This window comes from Monodelphis domestica, chromosome 3 (genome assembly GCF_027887165.1).
Source record: "Monodelphis domestica isolate mMonDom1 chromosome 3, mMonDom1.pri, whole genome shotgun sequence".
Lineage (NCBI taxonomy): Eukaryota > Metazoa > Chordata > Mammalia > Didelphimorphia > Didelphidae > Monodelphis > Monodelphis domestica.
This window is the reverse complement of record NC_077229.1, coordinates 111427847-111447321: the sequence shown is the minus strand read 5'-3', so window position 1 is coordinate 111447321 and position 19475 is coordinate 111427847. Positions and strand designations below refer to the sequence as shown.

At 38.4% G+C, this 19475-nt stretch overlaps 1 protein-coding gene across 4 annotated transcripts in view; it reads right to left on the bottom strand.

The window, feature by feature from the left end:
• SLC45A4 (solute carrier family 45 member 4) overlaps nt 1-19262 on the bottom strand; it is a 120062-nt gene extending 100800 nt beyond the window's left edge. Inside the window, exon 1 of one of the 4 annotated variants that reach the window (XM_001381654.4) lies at nt 18792-19262. The gene's annotated coding sequence lies outside the window, so the exon portion shown is untranslated. The remainder of the gene's footprint in view (nt 1-18791) is intronic. The other 3 variants (XM_007488393.3, XM_007488390.3, XM_007488391.3) reach the window with 3 other exon arrangements.
• Between the last annotated feature and the right edge of the window lie 213 nt (nt 19263-19475).

The following is a 19475-nucleotide window of genomic DNA, read 5'->3' as shown; positions in this document are numbered from 1 at the left end:
ATATGCAAATTAAAACAAATAACTCTGAGGTACCAACTTATACCGCACATATCAGATTGGCCCAATGACAGTAAATGAAAATGAAAAACATTGGAAGGGATGTGGCAAAAAATTGGGACACTAATGCAACACACTAAGACTACTGAATAATGATGGTCTCCTACCTCAGAAGTATTGATGATGGAGTTATAAACTGATCCTACTGTCCTAGAGAGAAATTTGGAACTATTCCTAAAGGGCTATAAAACTAAAGATACTCTGATCCAGTAATACCATTACTAGATCTATATCCCAAGGAGATTAAAAAGGGGAGGGGGAGGAGGGTGGATCTCCTTTTACAAAAAAATTTCTTGCAGTTGTTTTTGTGGTGGCACAGAATTGGAAACTAAGGGGATACCCTCACTGGAGAATGAGTGAACAATCCGTAGTATGTGATGATAGTATATTATTGTGCTGTTAAGACATGATGAATAGGATGATTTCAAAAAGAACTAGAAAGACCTATGCCTATGTGAACTGAAGCAGAGTGAAGTAAGCAGAACCAGGAAAACATTATACACAGTTATAGCAATATTATAGAATGATCAACTGTGATAGATTTGGCTACTCTCAGCAGTACAATGATCTAGGACAATTTGGAGGGATTTATAACAAAGAATGTTGTCCATAGCTCCAGAGCAATAACTATTAGAGTCAGGATGCAGATCAAAGCATAATATTTTTCACTTTATTTGTGTTTTTATTATGGGGATTTATTGAGAGTATTCTCTTACAATAATGAATGACATGGAAATATGTTTTGCATGACAATATATGTATAACCCAGATCAAACTGCTTACCATTGTTATCTGCAGCTTGCAAAACTCTTTAAAAATTCCCATTTAATTTCTAATGCCAATCCAGTATATATTGAAGCTGCAGAAGGGGAAAGTGATATGGAAGGTATACCTATACTTTATTCCTCTCAATTTGAGGAGAATTGTTTGTACCTAACTTTACATTTTAGATTGAGTCACTGAAGCTTTCCAAGTCTTAGTTGGGGTAGATCTAACCCCTCACAAAGGAATGAAAAAGCATTTATTAAGCACTTAGGTAGATCTAACCCCTCACAAAGGAATGAAAAAGCATTGATTAAGTGTCAGGCACAAATCTAGACCTGTTCCCTCCAGCCCAAAGTGGAAAGAGGAGGCAGAGGCAGTTGTATGGAAGGCAAAGAGAGAAAGCATGGTGTGTTACGCTAGATACATATAGTAAGCTCTCACCAATCCATGTCCCAAAGCAAGAATTAGAGGACTAGACAGGAGGTAGATTGGCAAGAATGGAACAGCACGCAGATATACCCAATGCTTATCATTTTCTTATGAAGTTTTTAGATACTATCCCTTTACCATGTCCTCACTTTCTCTATAGTTATTACACAGTGAAAAACTACTCAATAAGACTGGGATCATTGGCCACTAAATTCATTCAGAATAACTGGATCCTACCTCCAGTACCTACAAGCTTATGTCGATCATAGGGCAACCCAATAGAAAGTATTGGAAGGGATGACATAACACTGGGTTGAAAGTAGACTTAAATCATCTTACAGATCTCCTATTTAAGCCAAAGGTCATGTGATCATAATCTTTACAATGACCTCAGAGATTCAGCTTCTTCATCTACCAAATGAGAATATATTACCTACTTCACAGAAGAAAGCACACTGTAAACCTTAAAGTTCTATATCATTATAATTCCAAAACCACTATACAAATGTAAATTCAAACGTTTATCTAGTAACTACTATATGAAAAGCACAGTACTCAGTACCCAAAGTATAAAAATTTAGCTAGTGGAGAAAAGGGACCAATTTTCATTTATGCCATTCATTTTAAGTACTTAAGTTTGTTGAATTGAAAAGATAGCTCCACTATTGTTAAGTTTTATTTCTTTAACTAGAAGACTAATAATAATAATGATAGCCATTTATTTAGACTCTACTTTGTGCCAAGAACTGTACTAAGGGCTTTACAAATATTATATTTGGTTCTCATAACAATCCTAGGAGGCAAATGCTATTATTAACCCCATTTTACAGTTGAGGAAGCTGAGACAGGTAGAAGTTATATGACTTGCCCAAGAGACTGTGAAGCCTTATTTAAACTCCAGTTTTCCTACCTTGGGCAGCTAGGTGATAAAGTGTATAGAGTGCCAGGCCTGAAGTAAGGAAGGCCTAAGTTCAAATCCTGACTCACTTACTGGCCCTGCGACTTAAAATGAGTCATTTAAGTGAGTGATTTAACTGTTTAGTTCTCTTCATTTGTAAAGTGGAGAAGGAAATGGCAAACCACTGTAGAATCTTTGCCAAGAAAACTCCAAAAGGAGTTACACAGAGTCCAATAAGACTGAAAACAATGAAACAGCAACAATTTCCTATCTTATGAATACTCAGTGGCCTATCCACTTCAAAATCTAGCTGCTTCAAGGGAGAGTTATATTTAATTTCTCATGTATCCCTTAGAACATATAGTTGTGAATACAAGAGGTGAGTCTCCTCTTCCAGCCCTTCCGAAAGTAAAGAGAAAATACTAAAATATTTTAACATTAAAAGCACAAGAAACTAGGTTTAATGGATCATTAATCACCAAGTATATGACACTTAAAATACAGTAATAAGGCAAGTCATTTTGATAAGTATTTATTTAGTAAATGTTTTACTGTTAGCCCTGGGGGAGTTAAAGAGTAAGATTCTTTACCAAGGGAGTTTACAATAATATATAAAGGCAATCTCAAATAAAAACTACAATGACATAAACACAAAATAACAAAGATGAGAAATGTCAAACAAGTTAGAATTAAGGGAGGAAAAGAAAGGGAGATGTGACAGAGGTAGCTGCTGTTTGATCATATGCATGAACAAAGGGAAGAAAGCAGCAAAATTAGAAAATCTCTCTTCTCTCTTTCCCTTTCTTTCCCTCCCCAACTCTGAAGATTACAGAAGTAACATATTTAGCCCTTACTTGAAAAAAGAATTTCTATCTTCCATACAACCTTAAGAGCCAGAGAGGGGGAAAAACAGTATTCTTTTACTACTATTCCAATATTTCTTACCTGGGTGGAATAAATATCATATGCAAACATCAAAGCCTAGGCCTTCTTTAACATTAAAAGTGAGAGTTCTAATTTAATTTTGCTCAGAATAGTCCATTAGAAACCAATTTGTATTGCTCTGTGCTAAACCACTGACAAACACTTATCATCCTTTAAAGAAAAAGGTATACTATGAAGTAAAAAAAATTAATTTCTCCAAAGAAGCCAATATAAATAAAGAAAAGTTATTACTGATGAAAAAGGTATCATTGGAAAGAAAAAAAGGAGGGACTAGATCAATTAACTAATGATTCTTTTTATCAATTCATTTCATACCGGGATCATAGTCATAAAATAAATAAAAATTCCAATTTATTTGGCTTTTACTCTCTTCCCTTTTATTCTCCAATAATTAATCAAAAACTTATCTGAACTTTACAACCATAAACTGACATCACCCACAAGACTCTTATCAACATACAGCTGGATTGCTACAAAAGTTGACCAAACTGTCAAGAATTAACCAAAAGTTGATGAACTAGTTTAGTGAAAATTTTATACACATCCCCATCTAGAGAAAGCTGCAGAAAGAACTTCTCTAAAGTAAGATGCAAAATATTTAACTCATCTCCCATACTTTTGGAATGATTAACCATTCATTATACAGTTAGGTTAAAATCCTGGCTCTATAGCAACTACTACTACTGACTGACTGGCTGTGTGAATAAAGTCACTTAACTTCTCAAGATCATAGCTTCTTTATCCAAAAATACTGAGTTAAACTTTAAGCTTCCTCATGGTTCTAAGGTTCCATGATTCTGTAACTAAAGGTTTATTTTTAAGGTAAGAAAGAACAAAAGCTCTTCTACTTCACTAGAACAGGCATTTCATAATATTATTTTTAAGTTTGCTTGAGAGCTATCCCAATGTAGAAGAAACACTAGATGCTACATTTGAAGAGTCTGAAGTTCTAACTTCCACTCCAGGAGTGGAGCCCTATTCTGTTCACAAAGCTCCGATCAAGGAACTAAAGTTGGAAAGATGAGTAAACCAAGAAGCATGATCAGTATAAAAATCACGCTCTAGAGAGAACCTCCAAAAACAAACCAAAAAAATGAAACAAATAACTGCAAATTTACTCAAAAGGAAAAAAATTATTTTTCTACAAGGAGAACATAAATATCTACAAGAAATGAAACAAAAGATAAATATCAAATAGCTCTTGAGGAAAATTTTAGAGGAAAATAGTTTAGAAGAAAATATAAGTAATGATGTCTCTGAAAGCTAAAATAGATCTCACAGAAATTGATTACTTCATAAAGCACTTTAAAGTTTGCTAAGTGTTTTACAAAGATCTCATTTTCATTTGATTCTCACAACTCTGAGTAGGTGCTATTATTAATTCCATTTTACAAATGAGAAAACCGAAGCTAAAAAAAGGTTAAGTGACTTGCCTCAAGTCACACAGATATTAAGTGTCTGTGGTAGGATTTGAAACCATGATCTTAACTCCAAGTCAACTGTTCCACCAGGCTGATAGGAAAACAGGTCAAGGAGAAATAATGAGTCATCATACGCCCTGAAAATCATGATAAAAAAAAAGAGCCTGAACACTATGCTGCAAGATATGATCAATGAAAACTGCTCAGATCCATTACACTAAGGCAAACATTTAAAGAATTCAAACATCTCCTTAGAGGAAAATCCTAGAAATATCAGTCAAAATTCATAAGAGGAAAATACTACAAACATCCAGAAAGAAGAAATTCAAATACCAAAGAACCAGTTGGGACCGTGTAAGATGTGGAAGCTTTTAATAAAAACCAGAGACCTGGGAATACAATATTCCAAAAGAAAATAGGTAAAGGATTACAATCAAGAATAACGTATCCAGCAAAGTTGAGTATAATCCTACATAAAGGGAAACAGATCTTTAATGAAATAGAAGGCCTTTCTAATATTTCTGATGAAAAAACCAAGACTGTATAAGAACAGTGAAATGTACATGTGAAGTCAAAAGTTGGAAGGAGATGTATGACTTGGTGTGAATGTTTTAATAAGAGGGAAACAAGTAATCCCACAGAACCTTAATGTCTTCAAAGAATATTAAAGCAATTAAATAAGAAAAAGGGGTCCTAGGAGAGGACTGATTCTGTTTTGAGAAAAAAGGAAAAAAGTCAGTAAATAAATATTTATTAAGTTCTTATCACTTGCCAGGAACTGTAATAAGGATACAATGAAAGGCAAAAGCTCAGTCTTCAAGGATCTCATTCTAATTGGGGGACACAGCATGCAAACAACTGCATATAAACAAGATATATGTTCAAGGTAAAGAGGAGGTCTCAGAGAGAAGTAGGGAGGGAGAACTGGGAAAGGTATGCAGAAATATACTAATTTGGAAAGAAAGAAGGCAGAAAATATTTCTCATAATTGGGAATGTGAAAAAGGTTCATTCCTAAACGTCTGATAATTTCATAGGATTTCTTATATTTTGTTCTTATTCCCTTGAATAGGATAAAAAATAATTTGGAGGTATTTTTAAGGTTTTTCTAATTACTAAAACAAAAACACTATAGTATTTTTTTTAAGTTGTTTCATTTTTGAGACACTTTTTTTGTCCAGGAATATATAAATGTCTCATCAAGGAATTAAGTTTTAGGAAGACTTAATACACGTATTCTTTTCTAAGAATTTTTCAAGGCATGATGAAGAAATGTTATTTAATTGGATTGTGGGTTTGGATTTTTATTTTGTTTTGTTCTGTTCTGGTTTTGAGGCAAGAATGGTTCATAAGGGGTGTGAGAAGTATATGCAAACATGGAGGAAGAGGGATAGGGAAGAGACATCACTTCACTCTTATCTAAAATGTTCAGAACAAAGTGGAGTTGAAAACAGTTTGGTGGAGAAATACATAAGATTCACCAGATAAACAAATGGGAATGGGAGGGGAGGGTTTAAGAGAGAGAATATTACCAGATAAGGAATAATTAGTCACAAGCAAAATACATTACCTGACCCTAAAGGGAGTCAAGAAAGAACAAAAAGGAAAAAAAAATTAAAGAACTAGAACCTAAATAGATATCCATTCATGAAGTAATATCTGAATAGACTGTAGTATGTGAAGGTAATGGAATATAAAAAAATATGATTTCGGAGAATTCTGAATAGGAAAAACTGATGCACAATGAAATGAGTAGAAACAGGACAATGATCTACACAAGGACAAATGACTCTGTAAAGAAACTTTGGAAAGACTTAAGAACTCTAATCAATGCAGTGACCAACCATGTCTCCATAAGACTGATAAACATGTTGCCCATTTGGAACTATGCCCAAAGAGCGACAAAAGAATATCTACCCTTTGACCCAGCCATAGCACTGCTGGGTCTGTACCCCAAAGAGATAATGGACACAAAGACTTGTACAAAAATATTCATAGCTGCGCTCTTTGTGGTGGCCCAAAACTGGAAAACGAGGGGATGCCCATCAATTGGGGAATGGCTGAACAAACTGTGGTATATGTTGGTGATGGAATACTATTGTGCTAAAAGGAATAATAAAGTGGAGGAGTTCCATGGAGACTGGAACAACCTCCAGGAAGTGATGCAGAGCGAGAGGAGCAGAACTAGGAGAACATTGTACACAGAGACTAATACACTGTGGTATAATCGAACGTAATGGACTTCTCCATTAGTGGCGGTGTAATGTCCCTGAACAATTTGCAGGGATCCAGGAGAAAAAAAACACCATTCATAAGCAAAGGATAAACTATGGGAGTGGAAACACCGAGAAAAAGCAACTTCCTGAATACAGAGGTTGAGGGGACATGACAGAGGATAGACTTTAAATGAACACTCTAATGCAAATACTATCAACAAAGCAATGGGTTCAAATCAAGAAAACATCTAATGCCCAGTGGACTTACGCGTCTGCTATAGGGGGTGGAGGGGAGGAAAAGAAAATGATCTATGTCTTTAACGAATAATGCTTGGAAATGATCAAATAAAATATATTAAAAAAAAAAAAACATGTTGCCCACATATTTTGGACAGAGTCACTGTATGGATTAATTTTGTTTAACTGTGCTTTTTAGAACCAGAAGTTCAAAATCAATGATGAGCATATCCAAGAAAAGTCAATGATAAAATGAAAGGTCTTTAGCAAAGAATTGGAAATCAAATTAAATATCCATTAACTGGGGAAGAACTAAATAAACTGTGGTATATGAACTAAATAAAAAGATAGAGAAGTAGTATAGGTAGACTTGTATGAACTGATGGAAAGTAAAGGATGCAGAACCAGAAATGATTTACAACAATATAAATAGAAAGCACAACAAACAATAGAAACTAAGCTGTAAAACTATAATGACCAAGCTTTACTCAAGGGATATGAAAAGGAATATATTTCTTCAGAGAGGATAGAATCTGTTAAGAATGGAATATTGCATAGATTTTCAAGGCATTTTTTATTGTTTGTTTTGCTGAACTTTAGGCTAGACTGATTTGACAAGAAGGGAAATGAAGGGCAGAAATGTGGAAAGAAGTCTAGAAAGGTAGGTTGGTATCATAACTGTAGAAGATTTTAAATTATAAATGGAGTAGGCATTTTATCCCAGAGTTAAAAAGGGAGCCACAGGAGCTCTTGGAGTAGGCCAATGTGGTTTAGAAATGTGGGCAGCTATGTAGAATAGCCTAGAAAAAAGGGAAAGCTGGGCTGAAATTCAGCTGTTAACTCTGAATCTCAAATTTCTTATCTATAATATTAACACTGCACACCAACTTTTGCAAGGATAGCACTTTTAACAAGTGCAGTTGGGTGAAGTCTATGGATCCTTTCATAAAATAACATTTTTAAATGTGGAGTTACAAAAGGAATCAATTATATTGATATATATATATTTTTTAATTTAAGCTCACAGTACCAAGTTTAAGAACCTCTGCTCTAAATGAATATAGGATCTCTGGATATACTCTTGCTAAAAAGCAAAGATCTTCATTTACTCCTTTAAACAGAAAGTACATACAGACATATATATACACATACACAGAAGGTCGGTGTTTACTATAGTGGTATTATACCACAAGCAACTAATATTTCCAAAATATTCTCACAATATTTTTATCAAAAGGACTTTTTTCCCCCCAATTCTTAAAAGGTCAGTTTATGAAGGCAGTGGATAATACAATTGTAATATTAAGGATCATATAAATTTCAAGTATCCAATTATGAAAATACCTTCCTGTCTTCACTCATTAAAACAGATTTACTAAACTGATAGAATCTCCTTTATGTCATAAAACTATTACATAATAATTCAGTCTAGTGTCTTCCTCCCAACCTAGCACAGCATCTTGAACACCATACTGACCAACTTCCTGGAAGGAAATAAGCACTTATTACTAAACAGCATGCTAGGCTTTATAAATATTATCACATTTAATCCTTACAACAACTCTGGGAGGTAGGTGCTATTTATTAGTCTTATTTTACAACTGAGTAAATTGAAAGACAGTGAGGCTTGTCCAGGCCATATAGCTGAATGTCTGAAGTTACACTTGAAACTCAGGTCTTCCCAAGTCTTGTTTGGCTGCCTCTAAACAACTTAAGTAATTTAGCTTCCAGTCTGTTTAGCTGCCTCTAAACAACTTAAGTAAGAACTTTCATGTATTTCAGGGTAAGTGTTCTTCAAAATAGAGGTTGGGGCACTTATTAGAGACTACCAGGGTAATTAACTCCTTTAGAATTGCAACCAGGTTAACATCAGTGCAATCTTCCTTTTTCCCTGGCTGATCAAGTCTCACACCATTTTCCTTTAATACAGATAAACCAACAATTTGAAGATAATTATAAAAGGGAAGATGGTCTCAAGATCATCTAAAGAAATCCATATATCTACACAAAACAAAGGAAAAGGTAGTGAACCCTGTGAATTCTTGAGAGAATGTGAAACTATTAAAAGTTGTTCATGAATGGCTTAAGAAAAAAGTTTAAGAAAGAAATAAGAATTATGAAAACAATAATTATCCCAAAGTAGAATGAGCTGCCTTAGGAGGGAGTGGGTTCTCCTCCATTGGGAAGATTTCAAAAAAATATGATAACATTTTTGAAGGATGTTGTAAAGGCATTCTGGTCAGTTAAGGATTAGACCAAATGACTTCTAAGATGATATACAAACACATATAAACATTAAAAAGGTTAGGTAAGATTAAGGAATGAGCAAATTGTGCTACATGAATGTGATGCAATTGTTACTGAACTATAAGAAATGATGACTATAAGGAATTCAGAGAAGCATAGGAAGACAAATGAACTGATACAAGGTGAAGTAAGCAAAATCTGGAAAACAATATACACAACTACAATAGGGCTAGTAGAAAGAACCAAAAAACTGACAACTATTTGTTATCTTATTCCAATGACTAAGCCCCACCTATACTTCAAGTAGAAGACTATACACTGATCAGATTGCATATACTAATCAGACTTATTTAATATAATGGAAAGTTTAAAAGAACCACTTTCTTCTCTTTTGTGCTTTATCATTAGGTTTGGCTTGCTTGGGTTGGGATATATTGGGAAGTGAGGATGATTTTTTTATTTTTATTTTTTTAAACCCTTACCTTTCATTTTGGAATCAATACTGTGTATTGGTTCCAAGGCAGAAGAGCAGTAAACACTTGTCCAGGGTCCCACAGAAGGGAAGTGTAGGAGGTCAAATTTGAATCCAGGACCTCCCATCTCTGGGCCTGGTTCTCAATCCACTGAGCTACCCAGCTGACCCCCTGAGGATGATTTTTAAATGAGAGAACCACTAGAAAATAAAAGTTGGAAGGATAAGTAGGTAAATTATTTCATCTCATAGACTGAGTTATTTTTGGAGTATGTTTAACCCATTCTGATCACTCTTGCTTCCCCATTCAACACTTCAGATTTTTTGTTGTTCAGACATTTTTTGGTTGTATATAACTCTTTGTGACCCCATTTGGAGTTTTCTTGACAAAGATATTGGTTGAGTGGTTTATCATTTACTTCTCCAGTTCATTTTACAGATGAGGAAACTGAGACAAACAGATTTAGTGACTTGTCCAGGTCACACAGCTAATAAAGTGTCTGAGGTCATATTTGAACTCAGGGAGATGAGTCTTACTGACTCCAGGCCCGGCTTTCTATAAACTGTGCCACCCAGCAGCCCTGAGATTTGTTTACATGTTAACTAGGAACTATTGGTATGTTGCTTTGTAAAGAACAGAGCTGAACCTGTATTAGGTGCTCAATAAGCATCTTGTGACTAATTCTGTTCACTCCTAAAAGATCTGTGAGAAAACATATGCAAAATGTTGGTAGTTATTATTCAAAGCAAGGATTATATTAAAAAATAATAAACTGTTGAGCAAGAAAGGAATTTGGAGGTCAATCATCTAAGCTAGCCCACAAACTTCACATTAAGAAAGCAAGACTTAAAGAATTAAAATGACCTATCCAAACTCACCAAATTTGGAAGCAGCAGAGCAAGGCCTAAAACCCAAGATTCTCTGGCTTTCAGTTGGGTGTTGTTTTGGTTTTTTTCATACTGGTTAACTAAATTGTGAATATTCAGAGTCAGAATGAACTTCATAGTCCACTGTCCTTAGTCAAATACTCATTATACACTATGCAATTATTTTCCCAAATGTAAGATGATCCACTAACTCCCTCAAAGAACAACATATTTTACAAAGGTATGTTATTGATGTTTTTGGAGGAAAAGTGTTAGAAAGAAAGCAGAAAAGTGGGGGTGGGGTGAGTTATATACAGACAGAGGCCTTTTATCTAAAACCATATAGCAAACTGTCAAATTTGTAAGAATTAGAGGCATCCCTCGATTGATAAACAGGTAAAAAAAGATATGAACAGATAGTTTGTGAATGAAGCCATCAAAGCCATATTATAGGTATATGAAAAAATGCTCTAAAAATCACTACTGATTAGAGAAATGCAAATCAAAATAATTCTGAGATACCATCTCACACCTATAAATGGCTATAGTGATAAAAGGCTAAATGATAATGTTGGAAGGATATACAAAAATGGGGACACTAATACCCTTGGTGAAACAGAATTGGTCCAACCATTTGGAGAGCAATTTGGAATTATTCCCAGAAAGTTATAAAACTGTGCATACCCTGAGACCCAGTACTATTATTGCTGGATCTGTTTCCCAAGGAGATTATATCAGCTGTCTTTGTGGTAGCAAAGAAACTGAGGGGATGCCCATCAATTGGGGAATAGATATAGTACAGAATTGTGATGGAATATTAGCATGCCATAAGAAACAATAAGCAGGTTAATTTTTTAAAAACCTAGAAAGCTCTACATGAAACAATGAAGAGTGAAAGTAGTAGAACCAAGAGAACATTATATACAGTTACAGAATTAATATTTGAAAAATAATTTGTGAATGCCATCTCCAGAAAATGAACTGAAAAAAGAAGCATGGCAACATGAAAGATATATATATTTATTATTTGGGGATATGGGGTGTGGTGGGGCAATACCTTCTATGGTATAAGGAGGGAAAGGCTCAGATACTTGGGAATATTATTTAAAACAATTTTTAAGGGAAAAAAGTTATTTCTTATCCTCTGAATCAGTAAACATTTAAATTCTTTGAAAAACCAGGGAGTATTTAATAAAGCAAGGACTGAATGCATTAAGGACAGTTTTAAAGAACTTCACAAGACTTAGAAATGATGCAAAGTGAAGTGACCAAAACCAGGGGAAACAAATTATAACATTGTAAATAACATTGTATACATTGTAAAGATACAAAATTTTGAAAAACTCAAGAACTCTGATCAATAACAAAATGATCATCCACCAAGACCTGTGATGAAATGTGCTACTCATCTCCTGACAAAGAAATGGTTAAGACATTATTTAGGACATGATCAATGTAGAAATTTGTTTTGTCTGATAATGGATATTTGTTATAAAAGTTTTGGGTTTTTTTCCTCAATGAGGAAGGACACTCACTGGAAAGTAAAAAATTGATTTTAGTTTATTGAAGAAAATATTCAAGCCTTCAGTAAATCATTTCTAATACTACCCCACCACCTGATAGGTAACAATTTGGAAATGACTCTAAATTGTTAAAGTTTTTCTTTTGGCAAATTCCCAATGCAATTTAAATCAAGCAAATTTTCCTTAGGGGAGTGTTAAAGACCACAAAGCAACAACTTTAACAATATGTCTATTTTTAACAAAAATTTATAATCTTAGACCTAAAAAAATTTTCCCACTCAAAACAAATTTTGAAATCCTCACAAATTTTAGGGGGATAGGTGCAAGCTGAGTAGCTCAGTGGATTGAGAGCCAGGCCTAAAGGCAAGAGGTCCTAGGTTCAAATCTGACCTCAGACAATTCCCAGCTGTCTGACCCTTGTTGGGCAAGTCACTTACCCCCCCCCCCCCATTGCCTTGCTCTTACCAAGCACAAGATCAAGCACAAGAACTGCTTGATCATGAGAGTCGGTGGGGATATGACTGGAGATATAGAGTCTAAATGATTACCCTAGTGCAGATATCATTAATATGGAAATAGGTCTTGATCAATGACACATGTAAACCCAGTGGAATTGAGCATTGACTACGGGAAGGGGGTAGTAGGAGGGGAAGGAAAGAATATGAATCATGAAAAATTTTTCTTAATTAATCAATTAAATAAAATTAAAAAATTAAAAAAAATAAAAGTGTGTGATGGGAAATAACGTGTAGTAATCCCAGAAAGGTAGGTTGGAATCAGACTATAAAAGTGCTAAGTGGCAAAAGGCATTGTATTTTATCCTAAGGCAACAGGGAGCCACTTCAAAATTCTTCAAGGGGAGTGTCATGGTCAAATCCATGCTTTAGAACTATAAATTGTCAACTTTGCAAGATGTAATAGAGAAGGGAAAGCCTGAAAGTCAGGAGTTCCATTAGGAGGTTGGTGCAATGACCAAAAGATGATGAAGGCCTAAACTATGGTGATGACCACTGCATGGAGACAAATGAACAATGAGCAAGAATTGTTGTGAAGAAATTAACATCATTTGCCAAATGACTGAATGAGGGGTGAGAGCATGAGATGCCATGAAGAGTCAAGGATAACTTCAGGATTTCTAATGATAATCCATGGCAGTGCACTCAAGAGAACAATGGAAATTTGGAGAGTTCAGGAGGTTCTGTTTTCCAACTGTTTGTTTAAATTTAGTTTCAGGCAGTTAATGATGAAGAATGCACTTAAAAACATAAGTGAGACACAAAATAAAATGTGAAAGTATTCAGGAAAGGAACAAAGTACTATGAGAATTTAAAAAATAAATGAGATCAATCTTCTGGCTCAAGAGATCAGGGAATGAAAAGGGAGCATTTGAATTTGCCTTTGAATCACATGAAACAAGCATACAAAACACATTTACTTCTCATTCTCCTCCCTAGGAACACATTTTTTTTAAAAACTCTTACTTTTGTCTTAGTATCAATTCTTAGATAGAGGAACAGAAAGGAGTAGGCAATTGGGATTAAATAACTTGCCCAGGGACACATGGCCAGGAAGTGTCTCAGGTCACATTTGAACCCAGGTATTCCTGATTCTAGGCCTGGTGCTCTATCCATTGTCCTACCTTACTGCCCTGAAACACAATTTTCAAATAGCATTTCAGTTAGCATCCACAAGTTTTATACAACACAAACAGCTTTTGAAAGTGATGTTCTTATGATTACCATAAGCAATTACAAATTGTCTGTAATCACTCCAGTTTTATCCATTTCACTTCACTGAATATCAGTCTAAGAGGACATTAGAAAGATACCTTTAAAATTACTAGGCCTATTCCCTTTTTTTTTTTTTATGGAGGAGACATTGAATCTCGAAGTTTAAGAGTCATGAAGAAGGTCATATAGTCAATTAGTATTAGTCACAAACCATTCTTGCACAATACTTAGAAAATGAAGTTTTGGTCCCTATACCATAGGATTGGAAAAGACAGGTGATGATGATAAAAAGGTAAAGCATTAAACTTAAGTCAACCTAATATCCCCTTTTATACCACCATTCCACCTGGAAACCCATTAACCCTATAAACACCTTTTTCAAGACCACGAACCCAAAGCATGAGCTTTAATGCTCTATTTTCCTCATCATTCTTCATCTGTAAATACATGCCAATCACTTCAATTGTTGCAAGACTCTCCTTTCCCTACAAACCAGCCTGGATCAAAAGTGTTTTATTCCTTCCTAAAGAAGACTAAGGGGGGGGGGACAGCTGGATGGCTCAGTAGATCAAGAGTCAGGCCCAGAAATGGAGGTCTTGGGTTCAAATATGACCTCAGACACTTCCTAGTTGTGTGACCCTGGGCAAGTCAATTAACCCTCATTGCCTAGTCCTTATCACTTTTCTGCCTTAGAACCAATATATAGTATTGGTTCTAAAGCAGAAGTTAAGGGTTTAAAAATTAATTAAAAAAAGAAGACTAAGATAAGAAACTTGTTCTTTTCCCAAACTTTCCCTGTCCTATGCTTTTCCTCACACAAATATCTCTCACCCTCTTCCTCAATTCTGAAGAATAATGTTAAATGGGGGGCAGCTGGGTGGCTCAGTGGATTGAGAGTCAGGCCTAGAGATGGGAGGTCCTAGGTTCAAATCTGACCTCAGACACTTCCCAGCTGTGTGACCCTGGGCAAGTCACTTGACCCCCATTGCCTAGCCCTTACCACTCTTCTGCCTTGGAGTCAATACACAGTATTGACTCCAAGACAGAAGGTAAGGATTAAAAAAAAAAAGAATGTTAAATGGGGAGATAGTATAAAACTTGCAGCACTGACTGCTCTCATTACAAATGCCCTTTGTAATTAGAGCAGACACACCTGGAGGTAGATGGCCATATAATGACACACAAGAAATAGGATCACAGAAAAGCCATAGTGATACCATTCCTCTTCCTTACTCCATCTCCCTTCTATCTGCACTGCCTCAGTGTCCCATTCCTGTCTGTCTCTTGGAACCCTGAATCTATGAAGATTCGGTTCAATCCCCTTGTGCAGGAGGCCTTTCCCCTGGTCCTGCCACCTGGTATGTTTTTTGGCTGGAGTCACATCTTTCTGAGTTCACATCCAGCCTCAGACACTTCCTAGCTGTGTGACCCCTAGTAAGTCACCTGATTACCTCAGTTTTCTCATCTGTAAAATGAACTGGAGATGAAGATGACAAACTACTCCAGTGTCTTTGTCAAGAAAAGCTCAAATGGGGTCATGACAAGTTAAACTTGACTGGAAAAAAGGAACAACACATATGGGTATATTATCTCCCCATTAAACATAAGCTCCTTGAAGGGAAGGACGGCTTTACTTTTGTTTTTGTATTCCCAACACTTGGCACAATGTCTGGCAAGGCAAATACTAGGTATTTAAAATGTTTGTTGATTGACTGGATTCACCTATTTAGGGCTGGAAAGGAATTCTGAGGCTATCCCATCATATCCCCACATGTAATGAAGAGGCAACTTGAGCCTAAGGTTAAGTGACTTGCATAAAAAAACCACATTAGATAGGATTTGAACCCAGATCCTTCAATTTCAGAGCCAGTTTAAGTGACAGGACATGCATAGTCCTCATACCCAGGAGATGATGAAAGGCTTCCAGGATGTTAGGTATATGCTTTGGGAAGGATCCAGTGGAGGACAGGGATAAGAAACAAATATGAAAAGATGTGGATAGACTTTGATCACAATCCATTTAAAGATGATACCCAGTAGCTACTACATCACATTGCATAGAGTGTTTTTAGAGATCAAGTCCAACCTTCACTTTACAAAAGGGCAAAGGGGGAGATGGAGTTAAAAGTGTAGCATTAAAAATCAATGTAAAGTGACTTCATATTTATAACGGGTTTGTATTTCTTGCCTTCTCAGTGGTTTAGGAAGGGAAATTTGGAATGAAAAATGAAATAAAATTGAATTTTTTAAAGGAAAAAAAATCAATGTAAAGTCAAGAAGTCTCTCTCATACATCTTCTTTACTAAGATGTCTGTGTAATGATACTGTCTCCCACTTCAGAAGCATCCTCCTGACCAATTTTCTGAAATACTATTTCTTTTCTGTATGACAATTGAATATATACTTTAGAATAATGAATTTGTTGCCTGAAATATTTAATTGCTATTTATTATTACTGAATCTTTCATTACATTTACAGTCTGCACCAGCTCTGTGGAACACTCTTCAAATCTATCCACCCATATATATAAGCATCTGTAATCACATGCACAAGTTGTGTGTTGCTTCAAATTTCTAGTATTGTAGTATCTATGTCTAAAAGAAAATCACTACCTTTAAAAACTGAAAAGGATTATAATTCAAAAGTTAAGATGGAGTGGAATCACATTACTATTCATATTTAATAATCATTCCATATACATGTTGTCTTATTTTCAAATACAAATGTACTAATTCCTAAGACTATGGCACTCTATTTTCCCCTACTGCTATTACTGATGACATTTCATATTTCAAATTAGAAATGTTGCTGAAACTAAAGGAAGACAGCTAACATGTTTGGCTTATTCTCAATGCTGCTCAGAAGATTCAAACTCAAATTTCCACTTCAAAAAGTAAAACTCTCTTAAGGACATTCTGGCTGTTCATAATCAGTAAACATTTTTACCTATATATCCCCTCTTCTCAGATATTCTATTCTGCCTCAGACTAGATGCCTAGTCTGGGTAATTATTGCAAATGGATAACCTATACTATTTCTTCTTTTTCAGAATAAAAACATTAGAAGGGCAGTTCAATGGATGAGAAATATAAGGATTTTATGGATTAAATAGTTTAACCAATGAAGAGTATTTAACCAGTAATTACCATAAAGAATTCAAAATTCTTGGTCATTACATTTAATAGGGAGAGAGGGCAGAAGAATCTCTCTCTAGAACCAGGATATGTTTAATAGTGCTTTCCATATCAAGACCATCAGACAAGCTGAAGATGGGAAAGGAGACAAAAGTTTGGTGGGTGGCAGGTTCCAGGCTGATATTAAGGATTTGGAGGTCTCCTTTCCCCTTGTTTACTGAAAGAAGGGGGAAGGCATACTACCTCCAACCCCTTAAGGTCAGACTGTATAAGTGTGGGGGGGATGGGGGAAAGAAAACCAGACTAAATACAGACTACAAAATGAATCAAAAGAATCAGTGGAAAAGGAAACCCTGTGTTGAATCTCTCAGGTGGTTGGCTCTTGGGTGGAACCAAAGGAATTGGGAAAATCTGTTGAGAATAGGGTCTTAACTAGGTAGGATTTGGGTGGGGAGATGTGAGCTTGGTGTGTTCAAGGGCAAGCCAGTTATTATAGGCTGGAGGAGTTAAGTGTGTCAGCCTTTAAGGAAAAGACTCTTGCTAAGAAAGCTTCCTCATCAGATAATTGGGGAGCAATGACATGATAGCCTTCCCCTAGCAAAGTCAGGGAAGTGGACAGGTAATGTAAGGTGGCCCCTGGGGGGAGGGGGGCAGAAGGTTCTACAGCAGCAATGGGGGAGGAGGCGTCATGAGAGAAGGTAGTGCAGCAAGTCCCCTTGCAGGGCTTGAAGGGGAGGAGGCAGTCAGTGAAGAAAACTCTTGGAGGGGAGACATAATGAGCAATGGAGAAGGCTGCGGGGGGCACTTGGGAGTTAGGCACTGGAGAAGCGTCCACTGCTGGAGCTGGGGGAGTCGGAATAAAGAGGATAAAGCTCTTTGGTGGGAGGAGGGGAAGAGAAGAACAGCGGCATAAAATGTTGAGAAAGGGACAGTGGAGAAGGCTCCATACTTCGGGGTTGGGGGCGGGGAGACAGAAGACAGGCAGTAAAGAACGGAGGGCAGAGAAGGCTCTACGCTGTAGGGGTTGGGGGTGCAGGCGGTGGAGAAGACTCAGGCTCCACTGCAGGGGTAGAGGGAGCAAGCAGTGGAGAAGTGGGGGGAAGGCAAGGCTTCACTGCAGGGGTTGGGGGCCAGGCAATGGAGGAAGGAGCAGCGGAGAGGACTCTACTGCAGGGATCCAGGGAGCAATGAAGAAGGCTCCTCTGAAGGAGAAGAGGTTGATGCTGGGGGGTTGCGGGGGGTGGGGGGGAGGCATTGGAGAAGGCTCCACTGCAGCGGCTGGAGAGGGTCAGCAGTGGAGAAAGTTCCACTGCAGGGGCTGGGGGGAATTGGGGGGTAGCGGTGGAGGGGGGGGGGAAATGGAGAAGGTTCCACTGCAAGAGCTGGGGGAGGGGGAAGCAGTGGAGAAGGGGGGACAATGGAGAAGGGTCCCCTGCGGGGGTTGGTTGGGGGCAAGTAATGAAAGCTACCCTGCAGGAGCTTGGGAGACGGGTCATACAAGAAGGGGTGGCAGTAAAAGCTCCCCTGCAGCGGTTTGGGGAGGAGGGGGAGTGGAGAAGGCTAGAGGTAGGGGAAATGCGGGAGGCAGGTAGTGCTGTTAATAGGTTAAAAAAAACCAAAGGCCTGGGTGAAATCCAAGGAAACAAATTCAGGCTTTTCGAGGGGTGAGGGGGCATCAGGGAAGGACGTGCGAAGGGACCGCCCGCTTGGGGCGCCTGGTGATTAAGAAGCAGGAGCGAGAAGTGATGGGGGGGCGCCCCCCAAGTCAGGTGGAGAAAGGAGGAGGGGTAGGAGGCAGTAGTGGAGCCCGCGGGGGCGGGAGGGAGAGAGCAGCATAAACACACACATACCAGCTCCAGCGGCCGAGGGCGAGGCCAGGGCCGAAGCCGGACTGAAGGACGGACGGACACGGTCGGGACGGGATGGACTGCGGGTTACCTGTCTCCTTTGGCCGCGGTGAGAAACAGCCGAAGCGGGCGGCGGGCGAAGGCGGCTCCGCGGACACCCGGCCCCGGGCCGAGGCCAGCAGGGGAGCCCCCGGGGCGCAGCGGCGGGACGGCAGCGGGACAGCGGCGGGGACTGCGCGGGGCTGCGCGGGGCTGAGTCGCTCACTCTGTCGGTCGGTCAGTCAGTCAGTGTGTGAGCGCGCGCGCCCGGCGCCGAAGGGAGGAGCGGAGGGGGAGGGGAGGAGCGGCGACGGCAGCAGCAGCGGCGGCGGCGCGGCTCCCGAGGCTGCGGCCGGCGCGCGGGGACAACGCCGCTTTATCGGGTCGGAAACAGCCGCTCCGCGCCGCTTCCGCTGACGCAGCGCCAGCCCCTGCGCCTCCTCATGACTATGCAGCAGCCGCCGCAGGCCGCGCGGGGGAGGGGGGCGCGAAGACGGGGCGGGGCCTCGGGTCGGTGTGCCCCGCCCCCAAAAGAGGCCCCGCCTTAATCCTGGCTCTGCCTCGTCCATTGGCTCTACAGCCAGGGATGCCCCGCCCCCTGCTCGCCAACCAAGTCGGTGGGGACGTCAAGCCCCTCCCCTAACCCCC